The 15,891-nt window shown below is 38.0% G+C and overlaps 1 protein-coding gene across 1 annotated transcript in view; it reads right to left on the bottom strand.

Moving 5' to 3' along the window:
- LRFN2 (leucine rich repeat and fibronectin type III domain containing 2) overlaps nucleotides 1-15,891 on the bottom strand; it is a 146,593-nt gene that overhangs the window by 128,269 nt on the left and 2,433 nt on the right. The window contains exon 3 of the mRNA XM_015857544.2: nucleotides 15,549-15,756. The gene's annotated coding sequence lies outside the window, so the exon portion shown is untranslated. The remainder of the gene's footprint in view (nucleotides 1-15,548; nucleotides 15,757-15,891) is intronic.

The following is a 15,891-nucleotide window of genomic DNA, read 5'->3' as shown; positions in this document are numbered from 1 at the left end:
TCACACTATTTGCTTTCTTTCAGTCAGCTCTTGCAATTTCCTAACCTCCTTGCCTACCCCCAGTTACAATGGCTGCTAGTGACAAACGTGATACAAAGCTGCAGACAAAAACCTTAGTTAATGCAAAATTCACAGCTCTGATATTGATTCTGAAACCACACATATGGATTTTATACCATTCCACTAGAACAAACTTGAAACAATATTTTTGTTTCTTACAAGAATGCATTTAGAACAACTTTCAATGGCTTATTGAATAGACAGCTTTCCCCCTCCCTCCTAGGTGTCTCCTGCTTCCCATACTGTCCATCTGGAATACCTCCTCGTAGCCAGGTGCAGTCATAAAATGATGACTCTCAGCCCACTTAATTGTCCTCAAGTGGCAGATGGGATTTGACTATAGCTGATAAGCCATAAGCACATGAAACAGATGAGCAGTTAATTAGCAATGCTCGTGTTTCTGTGCAAATATCTACAGAAACTAGATATAAAAAGATAGCCTTGTCAAGACACTCCATTCTCTCTGTACTATGGGAGTATGTTTCACGGTACATTTTTAAAAAGCATCTTTTTCCTAGCTGCTTTTAAAAATCTTACGTGGCAAAGTTTCTGTCAGCTCCCTTGGGAGATTATTCCACAGCCTAATGAATCTTGCTGTCAGAAAATCTTTTCTGTATGTTCAGCCTAAAGCTAGCTCTTGAAAAATTGAGCAGGCAAACACAAGAGAGAAAATAAATAAATAAAGTATCTGATAATTCTATTGAGTAATTTCTAAACACAGACATCAGGACACACTAGCAATTCTGTAAATGCTCACATTAGAAAAAGCGCCAGCACTATTTTCTCTTCAGGAACAGGTTTGGTTTTATCCTACCACATCACACAAGTCTAAAGTTTCTAGTAATTAAATAAATAGGGGATGGAGTGGGAGAGAAAGAGAGAGGTCAATAGGGTAAAAATGGTTGTGGTGATCTCAGGTAAAGGGGTCCTTACTCTAATATTCCAGGTGAAAAACCAATGGTTAATGTCTGTATGTGTAAACAGTCTTCTGACCCAGCTTCATTTATTTCACTGATAGTCAATGCATACAGAAGAGCATGAAGAATTCTGATGAAAGAGTCCCCTTCTTGGGCCCAACTATTTCATAAAATAACTCAGAAAGTCCTTGGGCTTTCAGATTAGCTCAACAGCAACTACTCCCCTCCTGCCAAAAAAAAATAAAATAAATGTTGAACACTTAGCCTCAGATGGCAAACACTCCATGGATTTAGTGAAAATTAAGACATTTCAGTACATTAGTTCTACTGTGCTTAGAATGATACTTCCATGACTTTCTATATGCACATACCATATAACATTCTTACATTCTAAGTCTTGAGAAGTCTGTTTACAGCTTGTAACTTAAAGGATTTTAACAAAACAAGATGCATCAGCCTGAAGAAAGGAATTAACTCCTGTTTCTGAAACAGCTGTTTTTTACCAGTCCTTTTGCAACTTGATTTGAATTGCTCCCTCTATTCCTTCCTGTTTAAGAATTCATTTCCAAGATAGATCAACCATGAACATCTTACATGAAATAATAGACAAAGATGTTATGAAGAACTGAACTGTTCAAAGGAAACTTCTCTGGAGATGTAAGGCTCATGCCACTGAATTACTCAGCCTTATAATATAGAGGTCAGTCAGGAAATAAGCACACAAGTAATACCACAGATTGAAGCAGCACAGGTTATTGCTAAAGTATCTGTTAATAGGACAGTTATCTACCTGGAGAATTTTCCCCTACCACATGTTTGCCTCCCAACCTGAAACACAGACTGAGCACAGCTGAGCACCCTGCAAAACCTCATCCATCAGGAACTGTAACCTTCCAACAGGCCTCTACTCTGGACACACCAGAGCCTCTCTTCCATAGATTTACAAGTTTTCACTCTCAGTTTCCAAAGTCAACAGTTTATCAAAGGAATAGTCAGAACACACTTTTGCTTCTTTTTGTCTTAAATAGACCTGAAATACAACCCAGTGTTCTCTCTTGCCAAGAAGTAAGAAGAGACCTACCTGCTCCAGCACTGCACAAACTTCCTGATGCTCCCACCAAAACAACAAACTGAAGCAGCTCCAATTCCAAAATGAAGATAAAACAACTTTCACTTAATGCTGTGTGAAGAGCCATAACTATCTGAATTACTCAAGCCAGAGACCATAATTATGTCATCACTGCTTTCACATCAGTGGTGCTAATAATTTCATGAACTCAGTAGTGTAGCTCAATTCAAATACCCAGGTACAAGATCACCCTGTGTGCTCAGGCTTGGAAGCAATGAGTAATTAACACCTCTTTTTACCCTGCTGAAGCACAGATAGGGTACAGCTGTGAGCTCAGACAAATACTGCATGGGTCTGTGCTGTAAGAAATGTGGAAAGCAGAGTACACAAAGTCAAATCAGATGCCTGAATTACATTGTGCCAAAAGTATATTTAGACCAGGATCTTATCTGTACTAGTAGTCAATAAGATAAAACAAGTAAAAAACTTAAAATCACAAAAAGACTGCAATGACCATTTCTCAGAATGCTCTTTCTTTCTCTAACTTTTAGTTTCTTGTAGTATAGCTAACACTGTTAAGTAAAGATACTGTCTTTATTCTTTTAGGAAAAAAAAAAGTATTGTTTCTCTTTAGTTTTCCGGCTGATCCACTGATCTATAAATCCATGAAAACATTCCACATTTTTATTGCAGCTTTTCAAAATCCCAAGTGAAAAGATGTTTTTCTCATTTGTGCTGGATCTGTCACTTGCCAGGTTCATCTACAGTCTTCTAAGATTTATATTAGAAGAGACAAGGCATAGAAGTATCATTCAAAGTCTTAGATATATTTAACATATCAAGCCAGAGTAAATCATAGAATCGTGGAATCACCAAGGTTGGAAAAGACCTAAAAGATTATCCAGTCCCACCGTTCACTCATTACCAATAGCTCCCACTAAACCATGTCCCTCAACACAACATCCTATCGTGCCTTGAACACCCCCAGGGTTGGTGATTCCACCACCTCCTTGGGCAGTCCATTCCAGTGCCTGACCACCCATTCTGAGAAGTAGTATTTCCTAATGCCCAGCCTGAATCTCCCCTGCCTCAGCTTGAAACCATTCTCTCTAGTCCTATCACTAATGATGCAAGGGAAGAGGCTGACCCCCAGCTCACTACAACCTCCCTTCAGGAAGTTATAGAGAGCAATAAGGTCTCCCGTGAGCCTCCTCTTCTCCATGCTGAACATTCCCAGCTCCTTCAGCCATTCCTCATAAGGCTTGTGCTCCAGACCCCTCACCAGCTTTGTTGCCCTCCTTTGAACACATTCCAGGGCTTTGATGCTTTTCTTGCAGTGAGGGGCCCAAAACTGGACACAGTAAATAAATCCTCTCCTGGCTATGTTGTGAAAAGGCTGCTCAATCATTCCTTGTGCAAAAACTGCTCCATACATATATCCTGCTTATCTCTGCAGTATTTCCAGTTCCTTTTCCAGGACTTGTGAAATGCTATTGGTAAAAGCACTGAAGTCGCTTAGAAACTCATGCTGGATCTATGTGGGTTGCTGTGAACAAACAGGAGACTGCACTGGGTGACTGTCTTTTATACACTTTTAGCTCTAAAGGCAATAGCCTATTTAACATTACTGGACAAGAATTTGCTGCACCTACAAAACAGCACCACTCTTTAGCAGCCAGAAAACAGCATTTTCTAGGGAGCTATGAAATTTATTTCCTGAGTGAGGGGAGCTCAGGAAGAAATCTCAGCAAATCAGATTTTGTCACTCAGCCAGAAACTCTTCCTTCCAACATTCTAATTCAGTGATACAGAAAAGTAAATGAAAGAATGAATGAAGTGTCACCTGAAAAATCTCAGGCATTCACAAGTCACCAGTTTATAGACAGCTTGGGGAGTAAGCCATCTATAGTAAGTGCTGTTGTTCTCTTGCGGGCTACATGCGCTAATCACAATCATTATCTTTGAATACCTATCTTCGCTTTTCACTGCTGTTGTAGCCACATGTTAACAGCCTTCGCATCAAGGAAAACAAGTTAACATACTGCTACTGACTGCATAATGAGGGGAGTCAGAGTGAGATCTCAACACTAACAACTTTGCACAGGCAATGCATTTGATTGAATGTCATTGGAGATGGTTTGTTTGAGGAACTAAAAGGAACAATCAAACTAACAGTCTTGGAGGTGTGTGATTGTGCTTTGAGTAACTGAGGTAAAAACACGTCAAGACCAGCCAGTAAGCCTACACAATAAGGGAATAGTTACAGTTTAGCCAAATTATGCCAAATGTGAAATTAGTGATTGACAGCTGTGTTGAACCTCCTTGGTTTTGTTGGCGTATTTCTAGTTGTTGTGCGTCAGCACAGACTTACAGGCAGTCTTGTACAGAAAATAAGACTGAGATCAACAGACATAAGAAAAATTTTACTGGTTTTAACAACCAATTAAAAATTTTGAAGAGGATTAATTTTACTCATTTTTTTCTATAGAAGTTATATATAAGCTGTCTGTATACTGATACCAGTGTCTTCATGTCCTTCTCAAACTACTGCTGAACAAGCCAAGTAACAATAAGCAGGAAGGTAATTAATGTAGCGACTATCTTTTTCAACTCCATTAAAGCATAGAAACAATCATAAAAAATGGGTATGATACCTTTTACTTTACCTAATGTTTGCTTTATGAATGTCATATTCATAATAGCCTTGCTGAAATGATAGCTTAAATGAAGCTCTTTAGAGGGCTTACTGGTGTAGGCACAGTCAGATACCTGTGCAATTCTTTGCCTTTGTTTTTTTTTTTTAATCCTCCAATTATAAAATAGTAACAATAACCTAATCGTAACTATCAAAATGATCAATGCAAAGGAATGATGTTACAAGAGATACAATGATGAAGGGACTAGCACAGTTGAAAAGGGAAAACTGCACAACAGAGGGCCCTTCGGAAAAAAGATCCTTCCAGGGTGGCAGTCAGACTAATAAGGTCTAAAAGAGGTGCAGCCAGGCTCCATTCCTTCCAGTTGCACAGTTGAATTACCGTCAACTGTGCTCCTAGGGCTGACCTAGTCCATTTCCTCAGGTGTTCAATCAGTGGTTCAGGCTGTGACTCAGCAATTACCATACACCTATATACATGGAAAATACTAAGGATCAATTTATTTACCCTTTCTCTGAACCTAATGGAAGATGCAGTGAATGTTTACCGAGTTTCTACTTGAGTATCAGCATAATAATGCACAGTTCCAAAAAGCTCTTCTTTTCAGGAAGATTTTAGTTTAATTACCAGTAACACTTTATTCCCCTTTCCTGTGTCTGAGAGAGATGTGTCAACTGTTACAGATAATATCTAAAAACGTTTAAAAGTGGGATGATTATAATTTTTATGTTGAAGTATAAGTAAAATTAACTTTGCACCAGACAAAGGCATTTCTAACACAGACAGCACTGAACTGCTGCATGTGGCTCTTCTACCGCTGGTAACATTCTCTCTCCCTTACTTAGCTGTTTTACTTTTCAGCCCTTAGAGAATTATTGTTGGTGAAGTCTCGTGTCTTTCCTTTTCAAGTCTTTCTTGATCAGCCATTGTCAGAGCCCTCTGCTCCCTGCTTCTTTACAGAAGGAATTCAGAGGTTAATTACAATAATCAAAATAAGATGTGGAACTATTATAGCCTGCCTTCTCATAGTCCAAATCTTCTACTATACTACTACACTTCCATTGCTATGTTACCTTCATATTAACAGTCCTGTGAACCTTAAAGCAAATTCAGCATTTTTACAACCTATTTTATTTGGAGAAGTAGTTGAACAATCTGTTCCCTTAATGTGTAATCAGCCAGTAAGAACAAACCTACCAGAGCAAGAAAATAGTATATGAGAAAGGAAGGAAGAGAAACTCTACAGTGAGAAATGATATCATCTGTACATCTATCCAGTTGAATTAAATATAGTAGTATAAATTAAAGTAAACATGTTGCCAAATAGTGAGATTTTATTTTACAAAAACTATTCTTCTGTGAAAAAGTTGATTGGAAATTCTTCATCACTTCTTGTTAAACCACCTCTCTCATTTTAACAGTGTAGACTTACCCCTTGGTTCTATACTTCATCTACCTAGCCTTTCCATAACCTAAGAACTTCATAAACATTGGTATACTTAGTCGTAAAACAGGTCTATGATATACATTCTTATTATCTACTAATGCAAAAGCAGAAGAGAAAAGCAGATTGCTCTTACAGATAATAATACATCTAGCCATATGCACACACAGATACAGTATGCATTTATAGACACATATATAATGATTTTGAGCATTTCATTGGGGATTGCCATTTCCATTAAAGAATCAACTTAACTTCTTATATAAAAAAGAGAAAATGTTCCTAAACAGAAACAAACTGTAATCCTTATGGTCGTCCTATTTTTTTTGTCTATGCAATCAAACATGTTTTGGCAAGTTTTACCAAGTCTTCATGAGTTTTTTCCTGTGAAACTTTTACTCTAAAGCCAAAGCAATCATTATAAGGTTATGCTCATTTTTTCTGACTTTGTCTTAAAATAAGTGAAGATCTACTTATATATATACATGACACAGGGACTGGTACTGTATTTCTTTGGGACTAACTGAATATCAGCATTAAAATGCATTTATTTTTATAAAGATCAATGTTCTATTTTAATTAATTTTAGTGATGGTTATTAGAAAAATACTGTTCAAAATATTTGTTGTGATTTAATCTTTTTATTATTATTAATGATTTAGTCATTTCATGTGTATTTGGAAATTCTGTTTTTCAGATTACGAATACTCATGATTTTCTTAATCACTGTTCATAATGTGTTCAGATTGTTGGTCATCCAAATCACATGTGATATAGTTGCTGCTTCATTCTATGACTGATCAAAATACTTCAAAAACATTTTGAAATTTTTACTAATTGTACAAATCTAAGTAAAGTTAATGAGCATTTTGAAATCTTATTAATTGCACAAATCTCAGTAAAATTAATGGGAGTATCTAGAATTCAAGTGACAAATGCCACTTAATGTCATCCAAAGCTTAGCATATGTCAACAGAAGTACAAGCAGCCATCTTCCTCCTGGGTATCAATCTTCAAATTCATACAAGAAGCTGATATATTCTTTCCTCATCTCAAATTAGTATAATTATATCAACTTATACACCATAAGGATTCAGCTGTATCTGTTACTCTATTACAAGAGTGTCACAAAGGAACTACATGTTGGCAAAGTAAACAGTTATATCTGATATGACTATAGAAAGAAAGAAGCAAACAAATAAAGTCAAAAGAACAATCAAACTATACAAAGAAAAGAAAAAGAAAGAAAATAAAAATAACATTAGAAAGATCCTAAGATATGGTATAAAGTACATTTATTGCTACAGGAGAGATTGTTTTGAAGAAATTGGAAGTTATTCTGAGAATGACAATCTAAGATCTCATATTAATTCTTCCCAAATAGCTCTCAGATGCTTTGTTTAAATGTCAGAAAAGCTTTAAAAATTCAGTCAGGAATGGATGGAAAGGAAACAAAGGTTCAGAACTGTTCTATTGTTCTCAAATGTCTTTGCCACCTGTAACTCAAGACATTGCAAAGATGGCATAATGAGCTTTGATCATGACCGCAGAACAGATTACCATTTTGAAATAACTTGACTGAAGAAACAAGTTTATGAAGACCTGATTTGCTGCAGATCTGAATTCTCAGGATGCAATTCTCATTTTGCCTAAGCCAACAAGACAGGACACATTTAAGTACAGCAGCTGGCTGCAGCACTCATTTTTGTTCTTTATGTACCTGTCAATATAAGGGAAAAAGAGAATGATTGTGAGTGCATGTGTGTTCAGCTACACTACGTACTAAATTTGGGAGGCTTTTATCCAGCTTTTTCTTAAAAATATATTTTCATAATTGGAAGGACTTTTGTGGGAAAACTGCAAGTTTAATGTGTGTACAAAGAGCATCACAATTGCAACATACTCCAACAAGTGAAGAGTTGAAAGTAATTCCTTAAAATAAACACAATTGGACAAAAGTAAAACGAGTAACAAAACTCTGGAGGTTATAGAGACAGCAAAGCCTGAGTAAGTTCTAATGATCAGTTCTTTCTTCAGTGCTTAGCAAGACAATGGTGTAAGGGCCCTTACACCTTCCTCAAGAAGGGCTCAGTTTCTGTTAGGTCACTGATTGATCCATCTATGATTTAACATTACTACAGCAACATGAGAGTAGCAGGATGTGTCAAACGAGATCAGATCAATTCTGAGAAGAACTGCAGCAGCTCTTTCATGACCTGAGGGCATTATTTATTTTTTTAAATGTAAATCCTATAGCTGAGATAGGATTTTTAGTAACTTTGATTTTTCCATTCTGTGGTAGGACACTGATGAAGAGTAGAAATGACCAATGCACAGCAATTTACCATATCCTACTTCAGCCTTTTTGAAGAGGAACAGAATTCTTCCTTTTCATGATACAATCTAAAAAAAAAACAGTAAAGTTTCCCGAGCCACAAATCCATAGGTCTGTCACAGACCTATGTTACACTACTCATGGAATCAAGCAGATTAAAACAATACCAAAAAAAAATAAAAATAAACAAAACATAGAATCATTTGTACTGTGGAAAAGATACCATATGAAGATGAGTCCATCACATTTTAGAGGGTCTCACATTGTAATTTGGAAGCTGGTTGCTAGGTTTTATGAAGAGTTGAAGGAAAGGTTTATAATTGTTAACAAGTGACTCATCAGCTCACTGAGAAGAAACTCTTTGTGTTTGGTGCAATGAAAAGAAAGAAAAAAAAAAAAAAAGGAAAAAAATAGAAAAGCACTCCCATTTCCTCACTTATTCAGGGAGATGAAAGGAAGATGGAGAAAATGGAAACAAATGCACAAAGAGCTTGAATACCTTTTCCACACTCATAAAAAAACAGGTTAGATGTGACAAATAAAGCACCCCACAGTGGCTCAAGGAGGGATCACCTACTCATGAACAGGATGACTAAAGAGACATGTCATAAGCCCTTCTTTACCTTAATCAGGCACTCTGACTGCAGTGAGAAGGGTCATACAAATATCTAAAGTGACAGAAACATCTTCTTGGCTGTATCACTGTTACTTCTTTTTATCTTCCCATTTACCTTATTAACATTTCTCTGGGCTTTCTTTATGTGTGACCCCCTTTGCCCAGAGTGCATTTCCATTCTTGAATATCCACTGGTCTGATCTTTACTCTCTGCCTCGACCCTCTGAGAGTAAAGTCAGTTCTGTCCAATTCACATGAAATTGTCACCTACACCTAGATCTGCAGGAGAATGTCATTTAATGGGATATCTGAAATTTCCTTTCCTCCCACTGGCTGGAGAAGCAGCAGGCTGAGGTACCAGCAGACCACAAACAAGCAAAACTCACCCTCTATGTGACTCCTAGTCAGCACATAATCATGAAGTTCCTCAATAACCTTTTCCTTCAAGCCAAGAAGATATCACTGTCAAAATTAATTTGGGGAGCTGTGAAGAAAAGGTGTGGTTGTGGTGACAAGAAAAGTTCATACTGCCCTTGTAAAGTATGTGTGAACTGAAGTGCTCATGGCTTGGTCTTCTCCTCAATTATGCAAAATGGGATTAAAAAATACCTGTACACCTCACTGTGTTTGAGATATTTCAGAGATATCTGCAAGATATTTTGATTATAGATAGCCTGTAAACACCCATGAGCCTCTCCTTCATAAGAGTTTCAGGGACTTCAGCATGTATTTCTACTGAACATTTCCAGAGGAGTTATCTGACTTCACTACAGGGAGAAAGTGCAGTCAATTATTTGGAGAGCAAAGAATCAATGTTGTACCCTTATTTAAAAAACAACATGCAGTAAATATCTGCCAGTAATGGTAATAACATTCATTTGCACTGAAGATAACTCACACAAATTGCCACCTAGCCACCAGTTTAGGAAAACACAAAATGGCGTCAGACCAGACAGCTTATATCCTATCAATACAATTTGTCCATTTTCATTTTTTGTCTCTGTAAAGTTGTTAGACATATAAACCATGCAGTTCTATCTGAGCATTGCATGTATTTAGCAAGTCATAGGAATATTCACAAAAGGAAGGAGTTCAAATGAATACAGAAATGGTTGGGAAGGTTTTGATTTTTATCTCTGAGAAGACAGACGTTTGTTGTTGGCTGCTTTCAAACCAGACACAGACTGCTGAGCAAGGCATGACAGGCTTTTTTTTCCCTCTTGACTTTTCCTTTTGCCATTTGACTGCTCATTGTTTTCATTCTGTACTGAAAGGGCAGATACATTTTTTTAGGTTGTTAACAGTAGGATCCAATATAAATTCTGGTATAGTCTGTTTTTCCTTTCTATTGCATGTACAGGTGCTGCCCTTTCACTGATATCACAACCCACTTGTCCTTCCAGCACAGCAGAGGAAGAGACAAGTTTAAGACATCCTCTTTTTTCTTTCTCATTCTTAATTTTTATCTTTAGACAGCAACAAAAGAAGGATTACTCATTCTGACTGACACACAGACCAAAGCTTTTCTGACAAGCTTAGACATGACTAGAAAATGGCTAGAGACAATTTGCACCTTATGCCATTCTGAGCTTCCTTGCTCCTGAGCTTGTCTGAGCAAAATGCAGCTCTAAAAGTGTGAGAGGAAATATTTTTTATTTCCTTTCCAGTAAATGCATTACCTCCAGTATCATGTGTCTGATTTCCACAGTATACATCTTGACCATACTGAAGTCTTCCAAAATCTATTTTTTTTTTTTTCAGAACAAAGTCTACTCAGCCTCCACAGTCTTAACTAGACTATTGTGGCAATTTGTCTTAGACCTGCACATAAAGACTTTGTTCAGCCCCGACCTACCTCCTCTGGCTTCAGGGGAAAAAAGTCACGCTGATAACTCTCTGCACCAGTGCCACACACGTGTTTTCTAGGGATTTTAGTGCTATTAAAATAGACAAGGTGCTTTCAACCATCTCGTACTTTCTGTTGATTTTATCCTTAATCCAGCTTTCTGTGCAGCTCAGCACCTATGTCGGTGTGCACTGGGATGCACCAGCTCTGCTTCTCACCTTCTGACCAACCAGAATCCGTGGCCTTGGATTCACTGCTATTACAGGGCCCTCTCCTCATCTCACCTTTTTCCATCACACCGTGGTGATAGCAGAACATCTGCCTGAGGATTAAGGACCAGTTCTGCCCTGAGGAGTGATTAGCAGAAGCATCCTAAATGCTCCCATTGTACTTCTCCTACCATAGCTGCAGCCATCCTTTCATGTCTGCTCTTATTTAGTTAGCATGACCTCTCAGCAGATAAGCTTATGTATCGAGGACTGGTTTCAAGAGCAGACACTCTGAGGCCTTGGTATCCCATAGCATATGTTGACACGATGCTCCTAGCACAATCCCACTTTAGCAAATAAACTGATGTCCATGTAGGACTTGGCAGGCAAATTTGTCTGGTTCCATGAATGTGAATGAAAGTGCTGAAAATTGTCCTGGCCCAACCTGAGATAAAAAGAATGTAAGTCTTCTAATGAGTTTGGAATGTTTAGTTCAACTGACAGATATACCAGGAATTTAGAAAAATGGGATTTGAGCACAGCACCTCCTAAGATCAGAATTTATGTGAATTGTTTTCAATTTTGATACAAAATGCAGAAACTGGAAAGAAATTACCAAATTCCTCTTCCAAAAAATGTAGGACGGGGGGTTCTGACAGTTTTCTCCCTACAATTTCTGTTTGTTTGTTTTAACCAATCAGGAAATTCATATACCTGATTGCTTCCCAAACATGTTTCAATTTTAATAAGTCTATATTTTTAATGAGAAAAACAAGCACAGTTTTCACTAAAAAATTCCTGTGCAGCTCTGTCTTTTATCTAGGTCAACAGGAATTCTACATAGGACCAGACTCTAACAGCGCATGTTTTCAAATCAGCATTTTTAATTAAAAGATGTTTTCTGACTTCTGAGCATTTAAATTGCTGTTGCTCGTTTCATATTCTGGAGTTGGCATCCTGGATTTCTCACAAATGACTTTGCATCAAGATGAGGGTATCATCAGAGACCAGGATCATGGATAGGACAGAGAAAATGACAGGAAGAAAGAAAAATTTGACACACTGTCACACAAATATTCTGAAGTATGGAGACAACTGCTGCTCCTATCGAAGCAGAAAATGACATACCTTTTTCCCAGTTTTCCATACTTTATTACTGTGGGCCTTTTAATGGTGTGTTTACATCTGTAAATTTTCATGTAGAGTTTTGGCAGCCTCCCACATAGATGGCAATTTCAGTTCTTAGAAGCAGAAATACCACTCCTCCTGTGCATCCTGGGTGGAAAAGTGCTGGGTAGCAGAGTGACAACTTGCACTTTGGTGAAGTGCTGCATCATGCTGGATGCATTACAACCAGATGCTACCCTAATTTCTGTCCCAAGTTTCAGTTGATGGTTGGAGGCCGTTCAGCATGTTCATACCTGGATGTTGATAGAGTAAACCCCAGCACTGTTGTGAGATCTTTAGTCACAATAATTAGAGACTATGTGTCTAAGGTAAATGAGAGACATAAGGTAAACAGTAATGACTGATTTGGTGTTGGGGAATAGATAACAGGGTGATCAAGACTGGTTTGAAGGAATTATGGATGGTTTCCTCATGCCTTTCACAAATAGTGTCACAGCTTTTCAGTCCAGCATCAATAGGACAGTCACTGTCTCCATAAAGATAACCACATGAAGCACACCACCGTGAACCCAAGACAAGCAAGGCTGAATGCTCAAGCCAGGAAGAAGACTGAGTACAAAGTTACAACAAACTATCCTTTTGCTCCTACAGATGGTCAAGCCTGCACGTCAAGGTTCTACTGCATTAACAATAAGCAATGAGATATTTCTCTTTGGAGGGGGAGGGGGGGTAGGGGGGGTGGAGGCAGATGGGGGTGGGCAGGCACTGTCACCATCCCCTCCCTCCCCTCTATGTAGGTGGAAAACAAATGTAGCTTTGAGAGGTGTCAAGCTGCAGCTCCTCCCTGGGTAGTTAAATTCAATCTAAGACACCTGAAGTGTATTCCCACCTTTGCCTACAGCTGGTTAAAATTTGATAAATTTAAACTCGTGTACTGTGTTTTATGTTCTGTTTTGTTTTCCTACAAAAACAAACAAACAAACAAAACAAAACAAGCAATCAGAAGAATCTAACACCATTACATTGCAAGACACAGTCAGTGGTCCAGTGGCTGGAAAGCCCCTACAAACAGAGAGAGTGGCAGCTCTTTGACAGGGGCTGCCAGAAAGCTGTCAGCGGGGGTCCCATCAGTGCAGCAGGCAGAGCAGGGACTGTTGGGAAGGGTTACATGAGCTGTTTGTGCTGCCCATTGGGAAAAATCATGTTCCAAATGTAAATTTAAACAAGAAGCAATAATGCTGTGGGGCAGAGAGGATAGCAGCAAATGGTGGCTCTGGAAAAGGGACACATTTCCTGTCCCACCCAGTACACCCAGGACTGACAGCCTGAGTGTGTCCAGCAGATCCAGACCCTGTGTGATGGCAGGTACAGCTGCCCAAAAGACAACAGAGCTGTGCTGGCGAGTGGAGCGGGACAGCTATTGCTTCTGAGACTTAGAGAGAAAGAGACAGAGAATGTAGAGATCTTTGCTGGGATTCCTTGACAAAATAAAGGCTCTATTGAATATAATGAGTTCTTCTCTGTCTCCTTGCATTGTTGTCTATATTAGATTTCATCTCCTCCTTTCCTGAGAATTAGTAGCAATTTAATAGGTCTGGAGCTTTTCTTTGCTGCAACCATGAACATAGAAAGCACTCTGTTGTGCTCAAGTGGCGATCTGTAGGCAATGCAAACTAACCACCAACCCAGGGCAAACTGTAAACAGTGGAACCCTAAACAGCCTGAAACACAGCAAGAGCAAAAATAATTACCGGTCTCTCTTCCCTTTCACCACAGGCTCAAATTTGCTTAAACATATCTTCTGTACATGACAAGGTTCACGAGAATACTGATAACCTGCAGTATTTCCTCCTTCCTGAGAAACAGAAAATACCAATGGCAGTTGCATGGTATCTGTCGGATTTATCTAATAAGCACTCTATAATAAAATTAAGATGTGTCAATTTAATCAATTGTGACTTTATTAAATCTAAGTGGTTCATATTGTTTGCCTTTCAAAGCCTGTCTGTTCTCATCAGAAGAGTTATTCTCTTCTACTGTTTCCAAAGATGGAGTAGGAAAAATAAAGCCCATTCTAAATATCTCCATATTATGCTGCCCTAAAAATAAATAAATAAAATAATAATGTTTAGAGAAGACTAAGTAAGTCCTGGCAAAATAAATAATAATAATAGTATCTTGCTTTAAAGCAGTGTTATGTACCTTCTTTGGGTAGGAAGGAGTTACTCAGTGTAAGAACCCTTCTTTGAATGTCTTACCATAACTACTCGCTTTACATTTTCAGTTTACTAATTCATCATATTAAGACTTGTTGACTGAACCACCGATGTCTGCACTCCCCTTTAGTTTCTCTGTTGTTTTATTCAATCACACACTTGCTTTGTAATACAAAGGTGTGCATGTGTCCATGCAAGTTAGGGAGAGATTCAGTTTCAATTTTGCTGCTTCTTATCCTGTGCTGCCATAAAGAGGCTCCCCCCAACCCAAATTGCAGCTAATCTCATAGAGAGAATATATGTCTGATGACGTCAGACAGACATGACATAGCATATACCTGTTTGTATACCTTCCCATCCCTGGCATGTTCACCTTGCCAATTTTTGATGTCCATCATCACTGGCATCACCTTACCAAGAGCACTGACCTCTGTGACACTGAGTACGGAACTGAGTACTTGCTGTCCTTCCACACCTCTCTTCCCCTTCCTTCCTCTACCTTTCTCTGTGGCTTCCATCTCTTTATATGACATTTACCAAGGTCCTCACTTGTCTACTATATGTTTTTATATACAGCAGAGCTGACCTGTCCAGCAAAGTTCTTCCTTAGCTTTACAGGATTTACTAAATTCTACCAGAAAGCTGAAATAACTTCTGCAGCTTTACTCTATTTCTCTTTTTTTTTCCTGTATTAGAAAACAAACTACTATCCTTTCTTTCAAAGGTCTTTCCATCACTGTTTCAAAACTGTCATGAAAAAATGCCCTTTGGCACTTAAAATATATATATTCTTTTTGAACTGCCTTATCACAAGAAGAGAGAAGCAGAAGCTGAACAAAGATCCATATCTCTACAGGAACATTCCTATCAAGACCGACATTAACAGAAAGATAAAGTTATACATTTCTCCAATGCTTTTAAAATGAACAGCAACATATTTTCTTGCCATCAAAGAAGTAATTATATATAGAAGTTCTCTGTATGTATCTGCATATATCTTGTATTATAGCTATATAGTTTACATGCCATATAAGAAGAAAATAGCACTTACCTTTGAGAAGCAACATTTATCCCTGGTTCAGTAGAATAGTCTCAGACAGGCATTTAGACCTTCTTTCTATGCCATGCATTCTTTTATTCAGAAGTAGATTTAATCAGAAAAATCCTGGTTGATCTTCAGCTAACCAAAATGCAGACTAGATTGCTTGGCAGACGCAGCCTGATTCAGTAAAGTCCAAGTGTGTGAATCCCTGAGACTCCTTGTTCAGTAGAATCCAAAGCAAAGAAGAAAAAAAAAAAAAAAAAAAAAAAAAAAAAAAAAAAAAAAAAAAAAAAAAAAAAAAAAAAAAAAAAAAAAAAAAACTCACAGCTTTTACAGCTCTCCCTGGCTGGTG

The sequence above is a fragment of the Coturnix japonica genome, chromosome 3 (genome assembly GCF_001577835.2).
Source record: "Coturnix japonica isolate 7356 chromosome 3, Coturnix japonica 2.1, whole genome shotgun sequence".
NCBI lineage: Eukaryota > Metazoa > Chordata > Aves > Galliformes > Phasianidae > Coturnix > Coturnix japonica.
This window is presented reverse-complemented; position numbering and strand designations above follow the sequence as displayed.